The sequence below is a fragment of the Strix uralensis genome, chromosome 5 (assembly GCF_047716275.1).
Source record: "Strix uralensis isolate ZFMK-TIS-50842 chromosome 5, bStrUra1, whole genome shotgun sequence".
Classification (NCBI taxonomy): Eukaryota; Metazoa; Chordata; class Aves; order Strigiformes; family Strigidae; genus Strix; species Strix uralensis.
The window spans coordinates 41,273,676-41,281,520 of record NC_133976.1 but is presented as its reverse complement, the minus strand read 5'-3'; the positions used below and the strand labels follow the sequence as shown (position 1 = coordinate 41,281,520).

Here is a 7,845-nt window from a genome sequence, read left to right as displayed (position 1 = left end):
ATTATTTACTCCAACATTAATATTTTATGCAACCAAGCCAAATTCACTGTATAAAACGTTTTATTGCAACAACCCTGCCTCCCCTGCCCTTTGTCTTTTCCAAGAAATTGAAGGGCATGTATAAACTGCTAAAAGAGCTGAAATTGTTTAGATATCTGTATTCACTATCCCTCCAGGCTTATTTACTACATAAAGAGCAAAGAAAAACACCTAACATTTTAAGAGGATACAGAAGTTTTTAATTGTGAAATATCCAGGAGTTTTATTGTAGACTTATAGGTCCACACTACACATTTCTAATAGCAAACAATAGAAGTGAAAAATAAAAGGGTTTAATGCATTGATTATGGGTTGGCAATGGACAGATATGTGGTGTTTATTCTCTGGCTGGCATGGCATGGCATCAGCATTGGGTCCCTACTAAAACAAAAAAGCGGAAAGTCAAACAATAGTCATGTCAAATTAAACCTCTTTTTGTTCAATTTTTCAAAGTGATTCATTTAGCTGGTTGGCAGAGAGTCAAACTGATAGCTAACAATAGTTCATTTATTTAATGTCGCTTTCAGTACCCTGTAGCCACTCGACTGTATCAGAACTTATCTTCTGTAATTCTCTTTGAGCTGCGAAGCTAGGCCAGGAAACTGGAGTAGGTCAGGTGTACATGAAGGTGCAGCTCACATGGTGGGGCAGTTTGTGCTTCATGAACCATAGAATTGGGAAGGGATTTTCAAGAACTGTTGAAGCTTTAAATCTGAAAAGTGAATAAAACTGATATCACTATGTTCCATGTTTGCTGAGTCCCAGTAATTCAAAAAATAAAAGAGCTCAGTTTATAGAGAAAAAAAACCAGTGTTGTGTAAACTGCTAATGCTGCAAATACCCTGTGAGAGCAAATAATGAAAATGAGATCTTTCCTGACTACATTTTCTCACTAGGTATAAATGTTTGGGGATGGTAACTTAAGTCTCTTGGTGATTTCCATGTAATTCTGTTTTCTTCAATAGGATTGAAAAAAGTAAGTCTGATTAGAATTAGCAAACAACTCTACAGTTTTGCGCAAATATGAGTAAAACTACTCATAAACACTTTTTAGTAATGGTTCTATGAGGCTTATAGAAATAAAGTTAAGCAAAGGTTATTATGTCAATAAAGTCAGTAGGTACAAACCTAATAATCAGAGAGGAAGCAGATCGGTTGAGTAAGAAGATAATATTTACAATAAGTGTGAGTGTTGATAGCAAAGGTTATTTTTTCTGTTCTATTTAATAGAATTTTGTGTGACTCTTGCATGGTGTTTGATCAAGGAGCTCTGTCACAGGTTGTTCACCCAATGAAAACAAGTGTAGTGTATGACAGTTCTCTGGCATTTTAAAATTGTGTATCATGCAGTATAACTGTATACAGAAACACTCCAGTGAGTGGGAATATATGAGCAGACTACACATGGAAGACATCTGTTTAAATCCCATGTATAATTTTTGTTTGTTTGTTATAAAGGGCTGGATAATTTTGATCTTCAGTTTCAGTTTTTACATTTTTCATCTAAACTTTTCCATATATTCATGCTCAGACAAGGTGATCTGTGATAAAACATTTTTATACATAAAAACCTTGGATTGTATATTAAATAAATCTTTATATTATTCAACTCTAGTGAGGATTATATATGCTTGCAAGGGACAAGTTTTCTCAAAAGCCAAGTAGCCCTTTCACCTCTGTTTCTGTAAGTATGCTCTCTCTACACCAAAAGCTCTTGTGCTTGTGATTCACTTCTAGTTTTGTGCAGGTCTTCTACCAAAGAAGGTTATTTTAGAATAATTTTCAAATAATGTTTTTCTTAAAGAAGCATAGTTATCTGTGATTCAACTTACATTTAAGAAAATATAATCATTCTGATAGAATAAAACCTTTTTTTTTTTAAAAATGTATATAGCTGTTGCTAAGTAGAAGGATTCTATAAAAAAAGACTGGAGAAAGAGCATGGGTCCATCATCCCTGATTCTCCAGGGCTATCTTTATGTGATTGTACTGGGTCTGGCTGAGCCGGAATTGTTTTTCCCCTATAGCAGCCCCCAGGGTGCTGTGTTTTATGCTGGGAGCTGGCAGGGTGTTGACAGCACACTGGTGTTGTGGCTACTGCTGAGTAGTGCTTACACAGCACCAAGGCTCTTTCCGACATTTCCCCCCCCACAGTGGGACGGGGTGGGCAAGATCTTGGGAGGGGACACAACCAGGACAGCTGACCCGAACTGACCAAAGGGATATTCCATACCATATGACGTCTGCTCAGTATAAAGCTGGGAAAAAGGAGGAAGGGGGTGGGCTCACCCTTGGTCCTCCGAGGCGACCACTACGCGTATGGGAGCCCTGCTTCCTGAGAAGGCCCGACATCGCCTGTTCATGGGAAGTAGAGAATAAAGCTGTTTTTTTTTTTTTTGATTCCACGCATGGACCTTTGCTTCGCTTTGCTTATATTAAAACTGCTTTTGTTTTACCCACAAGGGTTGGGTTTTTTTTCCTATCTTATTTTCTTTCCCCTCTTTGCCCTGTTGAGAAAAAAAGGGGAAGGGGGGGGAAGTGATAGAGCGACTTGGTGGGTACCTGGTATTTAGCCAAGGTCAAACCACCACAGTGATCCTTGTGTTAAAACCTGTAATTTTTCCCTTCTAAATTGCATTTAACATATCATTTTGATTATTCCTTGTGTTACAGCATCTTTAATGTGTTGGGGAAGGTTTGTGTTCTCTGACATCCTGGTGAGCCAAGCCAATGAGAATTTTTGGTAAGTATGGGTCTCTAGCCAGTCAAATCAAGAGTGGATTCTGATCAAAAGGAATCCTTCAGCCTAACAGGCTAAAGAAACGCTCTATTCTCAAAAAAAATATACATTACAGAAACAATATTATGTCCATAGAAATATTCTCCTTATGGTATGTATTTTCTGATGGTTTTTATAGTGATATAAAATATAATGGAGAAAAACAGATTCTAAATGTGTATTACTCACCACACTATGGTAAATGTATCATGAGTACTCTGGTAAGAGTGCCAGAAAGGCTACTGGTATTGAGAATATACCCATTATGATGAGGATCAAGAACCACTCTGCTATAATAGAGGCTCACACTGCTTTAAAATAGGAAAACATTTAAGAAATGTAAGATCAATACAGCATTGGCTAGCATTAATATAAAGGCAATGTAAAAACCAAAACAAGCATAATTTTATTGTTATTTGTTAACAGTGTTATTTATATTGCACCAGCAGTGATGTAGATGTTATGTAGCTAAATATATAAATAACATTTTCTCTCAAAATTTAAATCTAAATGCATATGTACAGAAAAAGCAAAACCACAGGAAGGGAGGTGCCAGGATTGTTCATGCCAATGCAAAAATGTCCTACTATGTGTGGTGCTGGTGGTGTTGGCATAGGGGTTACAAGACATTTTATACTGTTGAAATGTATACTTTGAAAATATATCCCAGAGGGTAAAATCCAGTCATGAAATTGAGTTTTGTCTTTGACGTCAGAAGGGCCATGGTTTCACTCAGGTAGGTAGTTCTGTCAAAGTACAAGAAAACATGTGCCTGGGGAGAGTATTAGTCAGTAACTGAGAGGCAAGTAATAAATTTTTATAGTTAATTTTCTTGAAAGCCCTTCTAGTTCTGGAAAAAACAGGAGTCAGTATCAAGGTTATACTTAAAAGTTGCAACCTAAAATATGTGTTTCACCTTCCACAGTCAAAAAGTGGAGAAAGTCTGGTCAGCTTTTGGGCTGAAATCACTTTGCTTAAATGAAGGGCAGAGAGAGATCACATTAAGGGATCACATTAAGAGATCCCATTAAGACACAGGAATTTTAGTCCAAAACTTATGGGTTTTGGGTTCCACAGTCTTCACACATAAGCACGCAAAGGTGGCAAAAGAGAGTAATTGCTGAAAGGAGGCAGCTTCTAAGCCGGAGTATGGGTTGTGCACATACCTCTTTATTCCATGCAATGTGATACTTCCTGGACACTGCTGGGGTCAAAACATTTAGAAAACTGAATGTAAGTCAACCATCTCCCCAACAGCCTGAGTTTTTTTCATGTTTCCCACAGTTTTGAATGTAAGTGCAAGGGAATCACATTTTTCCCACTTTCTTGCAGAAAAATATAATTGCTTACTCAAATAATCTGGTTCATTGTTTATACTGGAGAAGGAAATATTGGTGGGAATATGTCATTATGACAGACTTTTATTTTGCAGATGTATTTTAGGAAATGCCATTCTGAAGACAGAGTTAAATCTCTATGCTGTTACAGCATACACATTTCTTCACCAACAATTTCTGACACAAGTGGAGGGCACTAGAAGGCCTTATAAGCTTATAACTAGTTGGAGCAGTCTGTATTTAAGGAATACATTATAGAAAATAACCTTAGACTGGGCAATTGGAAGTTTGGTTAGAAGGATGCAGCGATTCAGACCTGTAAGTGGATTTAGGATTTCAAAAGGCCAGATTTTGCTAAGTTATGGGTATTGATACATGCCTTTGATGAATAACAACAGCTTTACAAGTGATCACCTGTCAGCTGATGCACAGAAATTATCTGCAAACACACCTCAATCATGAAAAAACATTAGCTCAAACCTCACTGAAAGTAATCAGCTGCCTTGCATTTAAGCACTGGATGGACACAGATGGCCACACAGAAGCAGCTGACAAACTATAGGTTAAGATGATGATTACTCTGCAGCAATTCACTGCTGTGTTGGTGCACTAAACACAAGGAGAGGGATATCTAGGGATGAAGACAGATGCTAAAGAGCTAAAATAAGTAGCGGAGTAGTAAAGGCATTAAAGAAACCATAGTTATTGACACAAAAGGAAAGAATAATTTACTCTGCTTTTCAGTAAGTTGACTAATGCTAGCTAGCTACAGAAAAGTGAACTAGAAATGGGAATGAAATAATGGAAAGAACTATAACACAAGTAAAAACAAAATTACAGGTGATTTTACCAAAAGAGTAACAGACTCAACAGCAGCCGTCCTCTTTCAGAATTTGCACCGAAATACAGGTCTAATAGCAACTATTCTAAATCAAGCCTACTGAGTTAGTGACAGTACTAGATCTGAAGACAAGCGTTTTGCATGTGTTTGTGTAAGGAGAGAAAACTGCTGTGTGCAACTGCAGACTTGTGAGTCTGGCTCAGTAATACATGTAGTTTTAAAACAGGTTTTGAAGGGAGAGACCATTAAAGCTACAGATAAAAGGGAAGTGGAATATTGGTTTACCAAAGCAGGAGATGCCGAACTAACTTGATCTGTTCTTTTTTTTCCCCCCTTTTTTCTTTTTTTTTAAATAGGATGACTTAATTTTCTAGAGAAAGGAAATGAAGAGGGTATATTCTGCCTGTCCTTCTACAATGCACTCATTATGCTGCTGAAAATAAAACTACTTACTTGCTTGGAGAAAGTGGGTTTTAAGAGCACAGCTGTGAGATGACCATGGTAGATGATTTAGGGCAATATTGAAAAGGAACCATTAGACTGGGGTGTAGGTGTTTGGGACTGATCCTTAAGAAGTTGCATTAGGATAAATGTTTTCACTGATAGTCTTAAAAGAGGTGGGATTGAAACTTCCTGATAGTACAGTACTGGAAAACTTAGGTAACTGAGAAAAGGCTCAGTATGGCAGACGAAAAGAGCTGCATCGCGTTGAGGACTGGGGTACTAGACATGACATGCTGTAAGAACTGCAAAACATTCTAGAAAGGTACAGTAGAGAAAATACAAAATCTTGTTATGAGCTGAGAACTCATCAGCTGGAAATAGAGATTGTAAGAGGCCTGATTTCTGTCTATCAATATACTAGATGACTAGAAAACTCCATTCATTGTTTTAAATACAACCTTTAGGTCTTATTATGCCTTCCTCTGCTGTGCTAAAAATCAGTTTGTTATCAAAAATATCTTCCCCACATGGCTACTTGTAGAACATGATCCAGTCACTTTCTTAATTAACTAAATGAATAGAGCTTCTGTCACCTCTCTCGCTACAAAAGAATTATTTCCAGACCACTAGCTATTCTTGTACCTCCTTTCTGAGTCTCTGCCATCGAGATCTCTTTAGAAGTGCAGACAGCAATGTGTTTCAACAATGGTCTCATTAATACCATATTACTAACAAATTACCACTCCTGACACTGTTACACATCCCTCTATTCAAGGATTATATTCTCTGTCTATGCCATATTGGAAACAGACATTTGTTAATAATCGCTATTTTGACAAGTTTTCCAGTGATGCTGTGGTTTAGGATAGTATCCCTGTTCTTCTGAATTTCACTTACTGTCTTCATTCCTAGGTATCTCTATCCTTGTGTTTAGTCATATCAAGCAACTTGTTTATTTGCCAAGCAATAAAGATCAGCCTGTATAGGTGGTTTGACCTTACTTTTACATGTTATTCCTGCAATAAGTGGAAGGTTGTCTGCAAGTAGATGTAGTAAATGAAATACCACCTTACATACAGAGAGATTTTTCTTGAAATTGACCCTACCAGTGACAAAATGAGGGTCTGTGTTTATAGAGTTGGTTTTGGTTTTAGATCTATCAATTAAATAAGAAATTGCTGATATTTTTATGTACCAGTTAACAATATATGTCACTATTCATCAATGTCTTGTGTGTGTGTGTATATTTATATGGAGGACATATATGTCTATGTCTTTATGTATTTTATGCATACATAATTAAAAAATCAGTATTGATATACGTGTCTTCATACAGGTACCCTCATTATAAAGCACCAAGATTAAGAGAATTTGATCTTGTTTATTAGTAAATTCCTAGTACTATGAATAGTAAGCCTCAATAATGAAAGTATTTAATAGGTCCTTAACAAATAAGTACAGTAAGTTAATTCTATGTGAATTGAAAAAAATATAGTAAGTTACTGTGAACTGATGTTAAAGCCAGAATAGCAAGAAATGTGTGCCATGTAGAAACAGAAATCTTGCCTTCAAAATTAAATCCTATATACGTAACACCATTGTAAAAGCTGTTTTACTGTATGGCACTGGAACTTGAAGACATATCAAGCTGCTGCTATCTGAACTTCTTTATAAACTGTAGCTGTAGGCTACCTCTATATAGGCAGGCGCACTTAAACCAGGGGCCAAAAAATAATCACAAATTAAAGGCTCTGGAGACAGATGAAATGGAAAATGAGAGGAAGCCAAAATGTAATTAACAGCATAACAAGGCAAGCATTGTCTTGGAATACCTTTCACCACACTGCCCGGAGTACCCTAGAAAAGTAGACACCTTTGCTGTTTGCTGCTCCAAAGGGGAGTGGAAGGAAGCTGAGCCAGATGGCAGTGGTAGAGCCACTAAGAGTTTACAGGTCTCCTTACTGGCAGAGGAAACAAGGTGATTTTCTTTGCTCAGATGTTTCCCACTGCCCCAGATCCTCCCAAGGATATGGAGATGGTAAATAGTAAGGCTGGAACTGTCCTACTACTCCCTGCAACTGATGCCATATACAGCAACCTGCATGATCTGTGCCTAAAACCAAAGTTTTTCCTAGGTAAGCAGCATCAACTCAAACAAAAGATACCATAGGTTACACACAAAAAGAAGAAATAAGCATTAAAAGGGCAATTGGAGAAAAAAGACTGTCACATGGAAGTCAGAAATTAAGGTTTTCTGTTTCACCAATGTACAAGGAGGCATAGCTAACCAACCAACTTACTGTCAGCCAAATGCCACTGTATTGTCTGTGTCCATGGTTCAGCATCTATACATTTCTCTCTAAATATGTCACTTCCTATCACCATGAATGACAAGGACAAGGTTA

General features: G+C 37.2%; 1 long non-coding RNA gene across 1 annotated transcript; it reads left to right on the top strand.

The window, feature by feature from the left end:
• Nucleotides 1-2,715: 2,715 nt before the first annotated feature.
• On the top strand, nucleotides 2,716-6,757 carry LOC141943725 (uncharacterized). The gene is made up of 2 exons (XR_012629039.1): nucleotides 2,716-2,782; nucleotides 5,353-6,757. It is a non-coding gene; the product is annotated as an uncharacterized LOC141943725 (long non-coding RNA).
• The last annotated feature ends 1,088 nt before the right edge of the window (nucleotides 6,758-7,845 follow it).